This window comes from Protopterus annectens, chromosome 14.part0 (assembly GCF_019279795.1).
Source record: "Protopterus annectens isolate FY-2018-M chromosome 14.part0, PAN1.0, whole genome shotgun sequence".
NCBI classification, from domain to species: Eukaryota; Metazoa; Chordata; order Ceratodontiformes; family Protopteridae; genus Protopterus; species Protopterus annectens.
Window position 1 is genome coordinate 154,837,877 of NC_056748.1, and position 18,034 is coordinate 154,855,910.

The following is an 18,034-nucleotide window of genomic DNA, read 5'->3' on the forward strand; positions in this document are numbered from 1 at the left end:
TTTTGGCACTGAGCTTGAGGCCATGGCTTTGATACCAGGCATCTGTCTCAGTGAGGCCCTTTTGTAGGATGTCCACATCATTAGGAGTTTTGATTATGGCTCCTAGTTTGCAGTCATCTGCGAACTTTGTTAATAAAGACCTTCTGTGTTAGCCTGTACTTCAGAGAAGTAGATACCAAACAGGAGAGGACCCAGGAATGAACCCTGTGGTACTCCACTTGTCACTGGTCTGAAGTTGGAATTAGAGTCTGCTACTTTCACAGTGTGGGTTGTGTCAGTGAGCCAGTTGGCAGCCCATCTTGTGACATATTGATTTATACCTAGATTAGTGAGTTTATCTATAATTCCAGAGTGGGGGATGGTGTTGAAAGCCTTGGAAAGATCTAGATAGGCTGTGTGAACCACCTTACCCTCATCTACGGCTTTGGTGACAACTTCAAAGAAGTCTATCAGGTTTAGGAGACATAATCTGCCTTTTACAAACCTGAACTGGGTAGGGTCCAGAGTTTGGAGATTACCAATGTCATTGTTTATAAGTTCCATGATAATATGTTCCATAGCCTTGCAGATCAGGCTCATCAGGATGATGGGGCGGTAGTTCCCAGGGTCCGTGGTGGCTCCCCCTTTGTGGAGTTGGATAACCATTGCTGTGCAACATTCAGTGTGCACAAAGCCTGAGGTGAGGCTATGACTGAACATGGTATTTAAGTGGGGTGCCAGTTCTTTTTGTAGTTCATGTAGAACGCAGCCTGGGATGTTGTCAGGTCCCATGGATGCTGTGTTCTTGGCTTTGGAGAGTGTGTTTTTTACTTGTGCTGCCATGCTTGCAGGAACTTTGCATTCTTCCGGTATAGAGATGGGCCCTTTAGGGGGTGAGTTTGGGGTAAACTTAGCACTGAACCTATCTGCCAGGATGTTGGCAATATCATTTGGTTCTGTATATTTAGTGTCCTTGTGCTGTAACTCAGAGCAGATCTGAGTGTTGGTATTGAGATTTTTGACATAGCTATAGAATGCTTTGTGGTTGTCTTTAGAATCAGTGGCAATTTTGTTTTCGTAACTAGCTTTGGAGGATTTTATGAGGGATCTCAGCTTCTTACTGAGGCTGACCATGGAGTTCCTCCAATCATGGGATTTTACTCTTTTTTGCAACAGTTTCTTTCTTCTGTTGTAGAGTTTGTTTATGGTAGGGGACCACTAGATTGGCTTCCATTTTTTGGAGGATAGCATCTTGGTTCTTTTAGGGATTGCATGATCCATGCCCTCATGTAAGTGCTTATAAAGTGCATTTGTATAGGATTCAGCAGTCGTACCTGTATTGTCCATCAGCATGGGTGTCGTGAAGTTTGCCACTTCTGTCTTAAGAAGTGTGAAGTTGGCTTTGGAGAATTTTTTTACAGTGGTTTCCCTAATGGGGGGTGGGATGTGGATGTCTAGGGTGATTAGCTTGTGGTTGGATCTGACCAACGAGGAACTGACCTCTGGTTTGGAACACCAGTTGCCCATTAATGGACATGCTCCACCTCAAAAAATCCAAATCCACCAGAGCCACAAGAGCAAGAGACTTAAACCTCAACACGGATATAAATAGGACATGCTGGAGGGAGAGATTCATCACTCAGAGACTCCCTATGCTGTGGAACAGAATCCCGGTCCATGTGAGACGGAGCACCTCGCTGGCTCTGTTCAAGAGGAATCTTGACCAGTGGATGGGAGATCGTAGGTTTACCCCGGGGATCATCTCTGTATCACTGCTGGACAGAGGCACGGCAAACTAATGGGTATAGTATTCTTCAACCTAAGGGGTGGTGAAAGCCACAGAACTCTGGCTAGGCTTATAAATGCCCTAGGGCAGATAGCCTAGTATGAACCTATGAACCTATGAACCTATGTTGGTAATGACCAGGTCTAGGATATTGCTGCCCCTGGTGGGGGTGTGGATAAGTTGATCCAAGGCATTAGAATTTATGAATTCCAGAAAATGTTGAGCACAAGAGTTGGTACATGAGTAGTCTTCCCATTGAATCATGGTGTAGTTGAAATCGCCCATTATTAGGGTGTTAGGTTGTACCCTAATATTTTCCAGTGTATCAAGAAATGAGGAGTGGGAATCCTGGGGCATCGTGGGGGATCTGTAGCAAGCTACAATTTGGATTGCGGTCTTTCCCAGAGTTAGTTACACTTGGATAATCTGAGATTCATTATACTGAGCAATTAGCCTGGAGTTGTGGATATCCTTAGTGAATATGGACACGCCTCCACCTTTAGTGTTTCGGTCCAGGTTAGGTGGCCAAAAGGTGTGGCATGAATTATAGCCTACATATATAAATACATTTTCCCTACTGTTGAATGACTGTGCTGCATGATATGTTTGAGAAAACATCACAATTATCTACAGCTGAAATGGCGTAGTGGTAACTTGCTGTGCCTATGGTGTGCAGGGTCCTGGGTTCGAGACTTGCAAGGGCTAATTATTTTGTTGCTGGGCAGAACAAGGGCTGATGGATACAGAGTGATTAAAGCACTTTTAAGCAGTTTTAAGTGGGTTTGCGGTAAGCAATGCTAACTTCCGGTTAAATATGCTTACACTTTGCCTGAAAGTGCTTAATCTGTGTAGGCATTGCTTAGTGCCATGCAAACAGGCTTAATCCCACTTACTAGTTCTTAAAAGTGCTTACTCCCACTTGCCCAATGCTAATTTCTTTAAAAGAAAAGAAAAAAGGGGGCACAAAGAGGGAAAGGCAATAGGGAAAGTAGCTAGGGATGTGCAGAACAGGTGTAGGGAAGGTCAATAGATATCCATTTCTTCTACAGCAACAGCTATGCATATATACTGAATTTGGAGGTATATTTGGACACTGAAACCCCTGAGAGAGGGGTGAGGACAACAATAATGTGTTGTGAAACCAATTAGACCAGATTACATGTGTCCAGTGGACAAGTGTGCAAAATGGACAGCTATGTATGAAGTTAATTTTTTTTGGGAACATATTTCCCTTTTTTTTAAGGTGAGAGTGGGATGTTGGGGAAGGGTAATAGGTATGTTTGGGGAGGTATGTTGGGTAGGAAGACAGACAAGATAGACAAGACAGCATACAGGGGCAGTATATGACACACTTGGGGGGTAAACACCTTGGACGGGGAGGCATGTTTGTAAATCGGAAGCCCATGAGCCCCTAAATGGAAACAGTGGGACTGAGGTCCCCACTCATGGGAAGTCCACTGCACCTTCACGGCCCTGAAGGTGGCTGCACTGGGGGCTTAGCAGGAGGGGCAGGCTGACCCTCTAAATGTGCCATGCGGCCCTCAAGCTGGCATAGCAAATTTCCAACCTCACTTTGGAGCTCACTATGCACCAATCCCCAGATCTGACTTTGGGTGACAGGATCTTATCCACACCCGCTCCCAGGGTGGGGGATGAGTTCAATCCCCTTAAGTGGTTCCACCTGAAGGTGATGCAGGATCAGCAGACGAGGAGGTCCCGGGGTGGGTCCCAGACATGCTGGGGCCCAGTGCCACAGCCAGATAAGGTGGGAGAGGTGGGTCCACGGGGGCTGGTCTTCCCAAACATGCTATGGTGTTGCAATTTTAAAACATATGTGGGTTAATAGTCAACACAATCCAGGATTAGTTATAACAGCATGCATAGATATTCCCATTAGCCCAAAACATCAGATTTGGAACAGTTGCATAGCAAACAGAACACCTGCATATATGGAACCACAGTGGCCATTACAATGGCATGCAGGTTACATTGATAGCAACAGGCCACCAATGATAGTATTTCAACATGGAACATTAATAGAAACACAGTTCAATATTTATTAAACAATAGGACATATGCCCCAACAGTAGGGTTAGTGTAAACATACCTATTAATTTGTGTATTTAGATTATTGTTGCAGATATGGTGGGGGGGGGTGTCCATTAGCAACTTATATATTCTTGCAGTATCCATAACTTTAATGATCATTGCTCTAACCATTACTCTATAGGTATTACTACAATATCCTACGGCCTTGGTTTGGGGCAGTGGTATGTTTGTACACAGTGCATACTGCAACTGTCTTACAGCTAAATTCTACATCTCTTACCTGGTAGACCTGTGGAGGGAATGTTTGTTAACACTACCTGACTACTGCTGGGACATCACCCCTCTGCCTTGCTTCTTGGACACACTTGTCCAAGAGCTCTCTCTTTCTTCACTTCAAGTCAGCATAGTGGTGCTGGACCTGCTCACCAGTCTGAGGGATACCAGTGGTACTGGTGAGATCATGGGCAAGATGGTCCCACGCTTCCACTTTATATTGGGAGCCCTGGTACTGGCCCTGCAGTAGTCTCTCATCATGGTTTTGTACCAGGGGTCCTATCATGACCTTGGACTCCTGTATGCCCCAGCACTGCACCTGGAAGTGCATGCCCTCCCCAACTCCTCCCATACTGCCTACAGTGGGAAGCTGCAACCAGTTTTGAGCTGTATTCCTACCGGTGGGGTTTAAATATGGCCAATTTTCCACCCTTTGCCATGATTGGATGGTTTTGAATATGTTGAGTTAATCTAAGGGCAAACCTGCTTAGCTAAGGTTGGCAGTGCTTAAGGGGCCAGTTTAGCATTGCTTACCAATGGGCAAATCCACTTAGCTGGGCTATTCCTGGCTTAGTATTCATATGTACACAATGCTTACACTCAGTCAGCAAAGTTGTGCAATGCTTAGCATTGCTTACTTTTTATGTTATAAACTTTCTGCTGTATGGGATTGATTCATCATTCATTACATATTATAAATGTGTTTACTGTCCCTGACACCCCCCAATGTGCTTTCATTACATTTATTCATGTGTGACTATACTGTATGGGGCACTTGTGTTTATATGGGGTTTCGCATCTTTATTTTTATTTATTTATTTACATTTGTTGACCGGGAGTGTCCGACTGGACGTAGGTCCATTTTCAGCGGAGGCCCGGTGAGAAATGCTCTACAGTTAAAATAAACAGACAGTAGTTACATTGGATTGCATAGCAATTAACAATTTAACATACCAATTACTTACAACATATTTACAGATGAAGAACATAGTACATTAGTGGACAACTAGAATCTTTATCTGTGAAGTACATAACAGACATTAACAAATGTTACAATACGAAGTTCCTGCTGTATAATAAGTACTAGGCTTATGAGCATCTGAGCTTGCTATAATCAAGGTAGTTAGTGGAGTGGAAAGAAAGGTAGTGGTTGGATGGGGTGGGTGATATTAGAGTGGGAGTTGCAAGGGCATAGCCAGCGTGTTTTTAGGTGCGCTTTTAGTAAAGTTTCGAAGTGGGTGCATGATGGTATGGAGATAATTGTGGGTGGGAGGGAGTTCCATAATTTGGCTATGGTGCAAGAGAATAGTGCTTCACCAGCAGAGTTATTGGCTTTAGTGATCTGCAAGTGATTGTTGCTGGATCTTAGTGGTCTGGTGGTGCGATAGGTTGGAGTAGATTCTGGAAGGATGGAACATTTAGTGGATGGTGTATTAGTTTGTGGGCGAGTGAGAGTTGATGCCATTGAAGAAGGTGAGGTATTAAACTGACATCTCACATCTGGACCAGTACTCTGTTTAACAAATATATGTTATTTAGTAGCCAATTATAAAAAAAAAATGTTTATGTACTGCTTTCACATGTAAAATGCAAATTGGTTACAGTGGGGATCAAATCGGGAATGGCTGCTTGCAAAGCGTATGCTCTAACCACTGCACTATTGCAGTATTGCTTATGTTGGATGTCTCTTGCTATTTAACTTCTTGTGCTTTTTAAGCTGGACTAAGCATAGCTAAGCAATGGGCACACCCACACAGCTATGCTTAAACGTTATTGCATGTTTAAAAAAATATTATTTGTTGTGTTATTTTATTTGTACCCTTCAGAATATCCATACTAATGCTGAACCTGTTATTCTATCAACTTTCTGCTTTGTGGGACGATTGTCTCTTTTGGCTTTGTCCACATTTCTTACTCTTATGGGTTGGGAGGTGTGCACTATGTGCTTATGCTAAATGTGTTACCATACCTCCCAACCGTCCCGAATTATCCGTTTTTTGCCAGGTTTTGGGGTCAAAAAATGGGGTGCCACGATTCCTGAGTGACACCCCTTCATTTCCGATTTTCCTAGTGTATTTTATTTTAATTTTTTGTCCTGTATGTTGCTGATGTCACCGCACATGCGTGATGACGTCAGATCCATCAGCCGGTCGGAATTCAGCACTCACGTACGTTGTGCATGCATTGCCAGTGTGTTTTTGAATGCGCGCGAGTGGGAAGGAATTAACGACTGCTTTTCTAAATGGATCTGGCTGCCTGTGAGAAGGACGCACTTATAAATGGATTATTATGGGAATATGCGAGCGCCGAGCGGAACAGACAAGTTCAGGTAAGGTGCGTGTGTGTGTCTGTGTGTGTGTGTGTGTGTGTGTGTGTGTGTGTGTGTGTGTGTGTGTGTGTGTGTACGTGTGTGTGTGATGACTAGTGTAGTGTGCACTTAGTGGGCATGGCAGTGGAGGGTGAAAATGTAATCAGTCTTTCTGGCACTTTTGACATGTATGAGATGTGTTTTGTGACTGTTAATTAGGGGCTACCTGAATTCGTGTCCGTTTATCTGTCATCTTTTGTACCTTTTCTGTTTCACTTATTTGTTAAACTGCAATAGACTAGAAGAACAATGTGTAAGCTAATAGAAAGCTCTGGGATGAAGGTGTGGTTCTAGTTATAAGCATGTGATCAGAGTTACAGAAAACACGGACATACCACTGAATGTTAGGTCTGGATTCCCACCCCGCAGCATTTTATGTCCATCTCATACGCGTTTTTTTCTTTCTTTCTGAGAAGTGGAATATTGTGTGTGACTGTTGTAATGACAGTTGCTGGGAAAGGGAAGGAACAAAGGGCTTCCTGTCTTGCTCAGTCTTCAGTAAAAAGGACTGAGTGGTTCTGTTTTTGGTTTGTGGAAACCAAGAAGGAAATGTTATCTAGTTGGTGCAAACAAAACTTGCATTATTTGATTTTTAATGTAGCTGCACATACTGAGAGGTGCAATTACAGAGTAACAAACAATGCAAAATAACATTCATGGAAATAATTTAAAAATACTGTTTCCACTAACAGAACTGTAGTATACTCTTGATGTTCACTTGACAGCAGATGTTGTAGGGTGTCCTTACTGTACTGTATTCTATATGGAGATATGCTGACATAAGATGCTGAGGTTGTAAGGGTACGAACAGTAGTATGAACCTCATGTGTTAACTTTTATTAAATGTTAACAGTCACAGCAATGGATGGTGTTTTTTTAACTATGTTGAATTTCACATACTAGTCAAATTATTATACATCTTACCTGCTTTACCAGTGTTTAGTTCCTCTCTCACAGAGTCATTTTGTTTTTAAATGGCATCTATCTCTAACAACTTTTACTTGTATCATCTGCTTGCTCTTTAGTTCATCTCTCATTAGTTTTTCTTCCAGACATTTTTTTTCTTTTAGTAGTCATCTGGCATATTTCTTTCTTTATTTTATGTATTTTTGTTTGTTCGTCAAAGTAGAAGACTGGTCTGTAGGGACCATTTTTTGGTTCAACCAACTGATGCAAAGAGGTATTCTCTGTGTAAAACAAATCATAGGACTGACTGTACATGAATGTGACACTCAGTCGTACAGAGTTTATCTGTCCCAAAGTCTCACTACAGCTGTTTTGTAAGGGAGGAGCTGAGTGAGGGTGAAGGAGCATTCTGGATTTGGTGGGAGGGAAAGGAGCGAGGGGGAAGAAGGATGGATATGTGAGATGTACGGGAGTGAGGAAGAAAAAATGGAGTGTAAGGCTGAGTGGGGGAGAAGAGCAGTAGTTAAGGAGACTGAGTAGGTGAACAAGGACTGGGGCTTAGATTACCTTATTTTGTGGAAGCAGTTGCAGTGTGCTTCTTTGATTGTAGTGTGCCTCTTTGGGCAGTTTTGTCATATTATTCATTCATGCATTTTGTTGAATTGTCTAGAGTATAGCCTACTGGAAAAATGTTAAACAGTAAATTTAAAATGTGCTCTGTCTAACAAGTGTGCTGTGTTATACAAGGAATATAACTTAATAAAGTCAGGAAGGTGTATCAAAGAAAAGAACACATGTATGTTTCTTGTTTTGTGTGCAAGGGGCCAATGATTTGAAAACAGCTCAAAGGTATTCTTTATCCACCACTGGCCAGATATATTTTCTTTGGATGTGGTGTGGGTTTCAATGCTGTTTCAATGAATGTGATTTTCAAGGGCAGAGAAGTTTTAATGCCAAGTCTATTTTTATGGTGAGACAGTATTGCTTTGTTTATCAGAAGTTTGTTAGTGTTTGTGCATTATTGTGCTGCAAAATGTAAAAATAAAATCCAAATAATCATTGTAGAAGTAAAGCAGTATGCACACATTAGTGTTTATGGTGAATGGGGTGAAATAGCCAAGTAATGGAACATTGGAATGGCTGCAGGGGAACTCTGGTGCCATATTTTGGCTGTCTGTTCTTCAGTGTGCGTTTGAAAGTTGGTATCCCACAATTCCATTGGAGTGGGTGGGGTTAAATAATTATGTATGCAAATTATATGTTAATCAGCGTACAGATTTGTACCTATTTTTCATGGGCCTTGTCCAGATTTTTGATGTTTCCAGGTTGAGAGGTATGTGTGTTACTCTAACAACTTTTGTCTTGGTAGGTATGATTGTCCCTTATGGCTTTGACCAGATTTGTTATCCTGACAGGTTGGGGATGTTATGAGCATTCTCACGCATGTTTAATTGTCGAAAGGCAATTCTGGAGTGCAGTGGGCATGTATATTGTGAGAGCTCTGCTCTCAGACACACAACCTGCACTCGTACACGGAACCGTGTCTGTTTTACAGCATGGCAGTGCACCTTCATACATATGCATGGTGCGCTGCCATGCTGAACAGGAACAGTCCCTGCCATGCAGGAATAACTTATTTTTGCATGGCTGCTTGCTGAATCTGGAGTTATGTTTAAATTCTTTCAGCCAACCAATTTCATAGCTCTTTTTCTATTATGCTTATATTTTAAATTCTCCCAAAATTGTTTGTATTTAGTTTCAGAAATGAATAGTGGACGAGCTTCACTAGATAATGATCCTAACACCCAATACATACGCACAGAATGGTAGCATATACAACGATATGCATTAAACTCAAAACGACCAGCAGTAATATGTGTCTACAAAACATCTCTTTTAACAGAGTTTAATCTTGAGCTCCAAAGAAATGAATACACCATGTAAGAATATCTTTTCAGGGAGCATAAATACAATGGCTAAATAAGAAAGCTTTCCTGACATAAAAGAATGTATCATATATGCCATCCTTTTAAAGGATAACCTAAAAGCTTTCCAAAACAAAAATAAAAAAAAACTTGAATTTGCTGCATAAGAACATCCCATTATCTGCAATAATTGCCACATTAACAAAAGTAATACCTAATATGCATATTTCATCATTTGAGAATGTTATGCCTTCTATTAATGATGTGTGTGTAAAATCTTTACATTTATCAGTGCTACTCATTCCAAAATGTACTTCAAATGTATTATCATGTCTTCATCCTCATTGTATTCATAGAAATAATATTTAAATAATCAGTGTAGGACAAAAAGCAAGGGACAAAAATTATTTGCATGCAATAACTCCCTCCTTTTATATAATTTTGTAACTTTGTTTCAGTAACATTCATATGTAGGGAAAAAAAGAACACCAGTCATGGGGCAGCCTTGTCTTACCCCTTTACTTAATTTAATACATGAAGAAAACAAGCCATTAACTAAAACAGTATCTCTGGTATTATCATAAGCAGACTTCACAATATTAAAATTATTTTCTGTAATAGCATATTGTAACAAAATATGCCAGAAATTCTTATGTTTAACATTACCAAAAGCTTTACACACATCTTCAACCATAATCTTCAAATCTTCATTCCTATATATAATGGAATCTATTAGTTGGCTCAGCAGAAGGTGCCATTCTTGACTATTTTTACCTTTTACTCCATAAATGCTACCTACCATAGTCCCATTTAAAACCATCTCAAATCTTTGCTGTATAATTTTCATAAATATTTTATAACCTGCATTGTTCAGGGTCTTAGGCCTCCAATTCATAATATCATACATATCACCTTTATTCCATACATATTTAGTAACAGCTTTACATATTTCCTTAAGCAGCTAACCACACTCCAACCACTGTTTAAAAATTCTGATCATACCATCCATACCTCAGGCCGAATCCACTACTCTTTCTGCTTCTTCCAAAGATTATTATTTTTTTATTCAACTTTGAGAAACTCTTTTAACACCTCAGTCTACACAAACTATATCCACTGTGGATGTATACAGCAGACGTGCATATTATTCTGTAATTTCTACAATATCTCAATGAATATTTCCAATTTTACCATATTTATTTTTTGGTTCTCTTACAGCTTATTTTAATGTTTTTCATAGTAAGAATGAAATCTCTGTTTTTATTCCTCTTAAAAATACTTTTGTTTATACAATAGCCACTCAACTTTCTTATTCTTCTCATATAACTCTTTTCTGTAACATTTTTAAATGTAAAATATTATATTCTTCACAGCTATCCTATCTACTCTGAAATTCTACCTTTAGCTAGACAGATCTTTGTTTCTCTTTAAAAGCAGTGCACCCATCTGTCCAAGATTCATAAAAAGGAATCATATACATATGATCATGTCACAAACTTGCTGTTTTAAAGTCCAACAGTTTTTCATCTTCATTATGACCTGTTAATCATTTATTTCCTTTGCTTTTTTTAACAACATCTATATTTTTATCTATTTCTATCCAAATGCTCTATGGCCTGATAAAATAGTCATATAATTTCCACCAAGGAAGTCTGTAAGGCCTTCAGAAAACAGAAACAAGCCTATTTCAGTAAGCATATTAGCTCTATGATAATCCCAGTCAGTATATTTCTATACTTCTTTCCCATCTTAAGATTTCCCATAACTTTTTAATATTGTGATTCAACTTCATTTACTATCTATGAAAAGTCACCCATAACAATAATATTCATTATTTAAAGAACAAAAGGGCTTTAACTGGTCAAATACATTTTCTTTGTCCTTAATATCTGTGAAGGCATATGTAAATTTAGGGCCAGATTAATTAATTCATATACTAAGCGGATACCATTCTGAGTGAATAAACAAAACAAGGATAGCTCTCCCGTTTTTCTCCTAATTTTAGTTTTCCTACTGATTTTCTTGTAACCTTAAATATCAAGAGGAATTCGTAAGAGTTACTACAATGTGCAGACTATGTCTACACTTAGTATAATCTTTCTGAATAAACAGATAGCACAGAAAATGTGGTAGGGATTTTATTGGATACAGATTGTGTACACTTAGCGCATATTTCGTTTAGTTGTTCATGAATTCAGCACTTAGTATGTTAAAACTTCTTGCCCACTTGTAACATCCATAATAGTTAATCTACCAGGAAGAAGAAAACAGTCACCCAATATTTTTGCATTATTTAACAAAAAGAATGCTTGAATATCTATCAGGTCCCATGTTTCAATCCATTTTTGCAGCCCATAATTTGTAAAATTGAAATCTATCTTCTTCCCCAAGAAAACAGATATCTTGCATACAAAACTCTTCTTTTGTTTTTTTATACAAATCTAGAATCGCTAGCTAGCTGGCTCAATTAATTATACTATTAACATTTATAGAAACTATTTTTATATTATTATTTTCCTTTTTTTTTACTTTTGATGGGAATCTTTAAATTTTCTGTTCTGAATTCTTAGCATTTTATTATCAAGTTACTGCCTCCCTTATTTCCCTTTTCATCCTCACCTAATTTTGTGAGATTTCATTCTTAAGAGATGTTACTCATGTTGGAATCAGATTCATCTTCAAATGGCTCTTTTTTAATCACATTATCAGGCTCTGCCAGTGTTGTTAAAACAGAATCATGACTAACCGTAACCAAAACATTATCCATGTTCAATGGATCATCCTGAAGAGAAACCACCTCCTTTTCTAACTCATGCCGTGACTGATCAAGCTGTTAATAGGAGATCTATCACCTACATTTTCATATGCAGACATATCACTGCTTTGTAACCAATCAAACCAAAACTGCACAGATTCACCACACAGCCCACATACTTTGATACTTTTACTCATGATGTGTCCTTTTGCCTCATTGGTTGCATATAACATTTGTATAGTCACTAATAAAATGAGTAGTGCTTCCACAGAAATAACAAGCTTTACGCTGACCGCCATGTCGTAAAATATCTCTTGCCCAGAATTAAAAATAACTCTAGGAAGGTGTTGAGCATTTCTTTTTCTCCATTTTTAAAATTATGTTTGCAGACCAGCAGCTATTGCACACACTTCTATCATCCATCGCTTTATACACATCATCCACCTCAGCACATATTGTGGTTAAGCATTATTTTATATAAATTAATTCAATCTTACTAGTTCAAAATGACAATACTAATATTTTACATAAACTATTTTCTTGCCCTGAAAATCAGTACTTGTTCCATGGAAAATCATTCTTTTTTGGTTCACAAATAGCCAAAAAATTATTCATATGGGTGTCTGACTCAAAAGTAATGCCACTTCTTTACCAAGGTGCATTAAAGATCTGATATCCTATGCTGAAAAACTGAATGAACAACGTATGTTATTCCATACAAAATAGCTGTCTAAGGCACACTCTTTTTAGTCCATATTCTAACAATTGGGCATCTCTTTCTAAGTAAATTAGCAGTAGCTGCATGTTTCTGGTGTCTCCGTACAGCTGCAGTATGAGAGCTTGGTGGAGCAACAGTTTTAGTAATAATATAACCATGATCCAAATCTTCTAATTTATACCCCAGTATTTTATCAGAAATTGCTGCCCATGAAACTGCAGAGTCAATTTCTGGATCTGTAGCATTATACAAGTGAAGCAGTTGTGTGTCTTCCAGACTGTCATCAGCAAATTTAATAATAATCATTGTTCTTTTTTTCCTACAGTCTATGTTTCAGCAAACCAGCTAAATGCTGGTTATTTGTAAATTCATTCTCAGCATTGCAATCCTTATCAGAAAGGAATCAGCAACACCCATAACAGATGAAGTTTCTTCATTAACTTCTGCAATAGAATTAACATCATCTTGAGACAACTCCATAGCACTGCTCCTCTCACCTGCCACTGTGTTAGAATTAACACCATCCTGAGACAACTCCATAGCACTGCTCCTCTCAGCTGCTACTGTGTTAGAATTAACACCATCCTGAGACAACTCCATAGCACTGCTCCTCTCAGCTGCCACTGTGATAGAATTAACACCATCCTGAGACAACTCCATAGCACTGCTCCTCTCAGCTGCCACTGTGCTAGAATTAACGCCATCCTGAGACAACTCCATAGCACTGCTCCTCTCAGCTGCCACTGTGTTAGAATTAACACCATCCTGAGACAACTCCATAGCACTACTCCTCTCAGCTGCCACTGTGTTAGGAACAGGAACAAAAAAGTTCTGAAAAGAGTAGGGTTTCTTCTCTGATTATATCAGTGTATATACCCTATTTACATTATATACAATAGATACCCTCTTTACATTATATACAATACATACATTATTTACAATTGATTACATCTGACATTCCATCTTCATATAACAATTATTCCCCCCACTCTTTTTTCCACAACCAAAAACGTATCTTTTTCAAAATTTCAGATAATATCCATTTCCCATTAAATTTTATCTTAGTAAATCTTTCATTCCATATCACCCACAAAATATAAAACAGTTTTTATCAATTTATTTCATTTCCTTTGTCTTTTTGTCACCATAGTACCCATATTCTATCATATAAGTGTAAAAACATTTTGATCTGGAGGAAATACGGAACTACGACCCAAATTTTACAAAGCTTTATTCAGGAAAATAAAAACATCATAAGGCATTTGAGCACTTTTGTTCATTAGGTAGCGTTATATGTTCAAACTTCTTCAGAAGTATAATTCTTAACTTGCAGGTTTATGCATTTAAGACTTTTCTCTGGCTATCAAGGGGGAGGAGTTAGCTCTGCCTTATCTGATCCATTTTAGTAAGCTTTTTACATTTAGGTTCCCGTTCAAGCCTGGGGGTGTCTCAGCTTGGTGTTTCACCTGCCATCTAAGTTCTCTCACTTCCAGCTCGGGGTCACCATGGGGGATGGTGACTTTGTCCAGGATTATGAAGAGGAATTTAGTGCAAACTGGGCTGGTATATTTGTGTTTTGCTAGAGCATTTTTAGTATCTTGGTTTTTAATGGCTTGGTAATGCTCCTTGATTTGGTCGCTTAGTTTTCTTATTGTTTTGCCTACATAGTATGCTCCACATTGCTCACAGACTTCTAGGTACACTATGTCTGTAGTGTTGCAGTCGAATTCTTGCTGGAAGGTGAAAATGTGCTTAGGGGATTTTAGGATGAAGTGTTCTCCTTTGGCTATGTACTGGCAGCAGATGCATTTGCTACAGCTGTACATGGCTGGAGGCCTCTGATCATTAGGGGTGATGGTTGGGGGGGCTGTGTCGAACATAGCCTTAAGAGATAGTGTTCTCTTGTAGCTGAAGGCTGGGGAAGGTCCCAGTGCTTTTTGCACTTTGTAGTTGCTTTTAATTATCTCACAGTTGTCAGTATAGTACTGATGGATTCTGAGCCCAGGTAGATTGTCAGGGGGAAATCTGGTGCTGTCTTTGGAGGCTGTGTTTCTCTTCATGTTGTGGAGCCCATATCCTAATATTGGAGGGTATCTGAGGAGTCTTTTATCTTGCATCTTCCTCCAGATACTGTTGATCAGTTCCATGGGATAGTGCTTGTCAATGAAGAGCTTGGCTAGGAAGTGGCATTCTTGTATGAATGTTTCCTTTTTGCTGAACATGTGGCTTAATCACACAAATTGCTCCTTTATTATATTCTTCTTCATGAAGAAGGGGTGTTGGCTGGTGTCACTGATATAGTTGTTGCAGAACTTCTGTTTCCTGTGTATGTTGGAGGAAAGTTTTTGGAGACTGGGTCTAGAGACAGCATGACATCCATAATTTGTACTTTATTCCCTTTGCCTGAAGTCCAAGAAGTCTATGCTGTGGATGATTCTGTCTAGAAAGTGGTCGAATTTCTCGGGGGGGGGGTCCTCCTCAGAGGAAAAAGATATCATCTATATAGCGTTTATATAGACTGGTGTACTCAAACCCTGAAAGGTTGGTGAGGATGTCTATATTCCACAAGCTAAGGACTAAGTTGGCGTAAGTTGGTGCCATTTTGGCTCCCATAGCCACCCCTTGGAGTTGTTGGTAGATATCGCTGTTGAAAGAGAAGAAATTATTTTCCAGCACTATTTCTAGTAATGAAATCCATTTTTAGACTTGGTGTGGTGGGGTTTGGGTGCAGTTGGCTAGGTATTTTCTCACACTGTCTAGCCCCTGTTGGTGAGGGATACTGGGGTATAGTGCCAATAAATCCAGTGTAACAAGGGTGCAGTGGTTTGTAATTGGGGGTAGCTGGTAGATAGCATTTAGGAATTCCCAGGAGTCTCTAAGGTAGTACTGGGACTCCTGAAGTATTGGGTTTAAGTAATAATCCAGAATCACTGAGATATATTCTGTTTTGGTCTTTTTAGATGCCTCTATGTGTCTCAGGGGTGCATTGTTTGAGTCTTTGTGTGTTTTTGGGATCCCAAACTTTTTCCCGATTTGGGGAGATGGTACTGTCATGAAATCTATCTCCCAGTTGGAGATAAAGTCTTTCCAATAGAGGTCAACCAATGCTTTGTCTATGTTTAAAAAGCTTAGGTTGACCGTGTCTGGGGATACAGCTTTGTAGTATGCTGTGTTGGAAAGTGTGGCCTCCATCTTGTTGCTGTAAATGCTGGTGTCCATTAGAATGATACCAGCTTCCTTATTGGCCTTCATGATACTAATGCTTGTCTCATTTTTGAGCTGTTGTAATGCTTTTCTCTCAAGGGATGAGAGGTTAAACCACTTGGTGTGTGGTTTCTTTTCCAGGGAGGCTCTGATTTCATTCTCGCAAACCTTGGAGAAGATACTGAGGATTTGATTGAGAGGAGGATTAAATGTGCTTCTTCTCCTTGGTGGGCTATGTGTATCACTGTCAGACCCTTCATCACTATTGGATGGGGAAAGAGGTAGTGTCTGGTCTGGGAAAGTGATACTCCTTTGTGGGGGAGCGGAGCCTGTAGCTGGCTGGTAGCTTGAGCTGGTGGTCCCTAAGCACTGACCATTGTACCCTTGGCTGCCTGAGAACCCTTGCTCATTAAAAAAATATTGCTTTTAATACCTTGTGCAACACTACAGACATAGTGTAACTAGCAGTCTGAGAGCCATGTGGAAGATACTATGTAGGCAAAACAGTATGAAAACTAAGCAACCAGATCAAGGAACACTACCAAGCCATTAAAAACCAAGATACTAAAAACACTATAGCAAAATACAAATATACCAGCCCAGTTTGCACTAAATTCCTCTTCATAATCCTGGACAAAGTCACCATCCCCCATGGTGATACCAACCCCCAGCTGGAAGTCAGAGAACTTAGATGGCAGGTGAAACTCCAGGCTGACATGCCGCCAGGCTTGAATGGGAACCTAAATGTAAAAAGCTTACTAAAATGGATCAGATAAGGTGGACTAATTCCTCCCCCTCAATAACCAGAGAAAAGTCTTAAATGCATGAACCTGCAAGTTAAGAATTGTATTTCTGAAGAAGTTTGACCATGTAGCATTACCTAATGAACAAAAGTGCTCAAATACCTTATGATGTTTTTATTTTCTTGAATAAAGATTCGTAAAAGTCGGGCTGCAGTCTTGTATTTCCTCCAGATCAAAAGATTTTTACTCTCATGGTTACAGTGTACTCTAACCTTTCAGCAGTCAGTACCAGTATTCTATCATAGTCATGTTTATAGCCTTCAGATTTAACATCATGCAATACATTAATTTCACATAATTTTTCCCACAATTCCCTCACTGTCATGCAATTTAAGAAAACATGCTCCATCATCTGAACCTGCCACAATAGTTGCACACCCTTTCTTGAATACTTTTATAGGGCCTATTTGCTTTAACAGGCAGTTTACCTATCATTAACCTCCACATAAAATCTTTACATTCATACATTTTTTGCTCCATATAAATCTTATTTTAATTCTTTTTTCATTATTTTTTTTATATTTTTTAATCTCAGTGTTTACATTACTCTTCCATTTTTTCCATATTTTAAACTTTCCCAAACAACGTTGTATTTGATGTTCATTATGCCATTTACTGTATTCTTATTTTCTTCTTGTAATCCCCACAACAATACAAATTTAATGAAGCTGCATGGACTATAGGATGTATTAACTCTAATCCTTCTTCTTCCTGAACATATGATATACCTCTCCTCACAGGGTTTAGTCTTGATCCCTATATAAATGAAAATATAATCAATAACAGTTATTTTTCATATTTTGATGGGATCATGTATACGCTTGTCAAATAGGCCATCTTACCTAACAGAATGGAGTTTACTAAATATGCCTTTTTTATATGATAATATATATTATCTCCAAAATATACACCTCTCTCTCTCTCAGCTTTTGTATCGGTCTCTCCCATTGTGTTTCCTTCTTCATATTAACTTCAAATGTTATTCTTAGAATATCTACCTCTTCATCATTAAAGTAAATACCTTATAATTCACCCAAATATCCAATACCTTTACTTTTATCCTTATTAATACTTAGACCAAGCATATTGAAGTACTTATTTAATTTCCCAATTCCTTGTTTCATCCATTTCTTATAAATTAAAACTATGTCACCAGCATATGTAAGAACAGCTGGGACATATATTCCCTCTCTTATCCTATATCTTGCCAGTTTAACTCTCAGTTCATTGTGTTAAAATCACATCCATAACTAATACAAATAAGATAC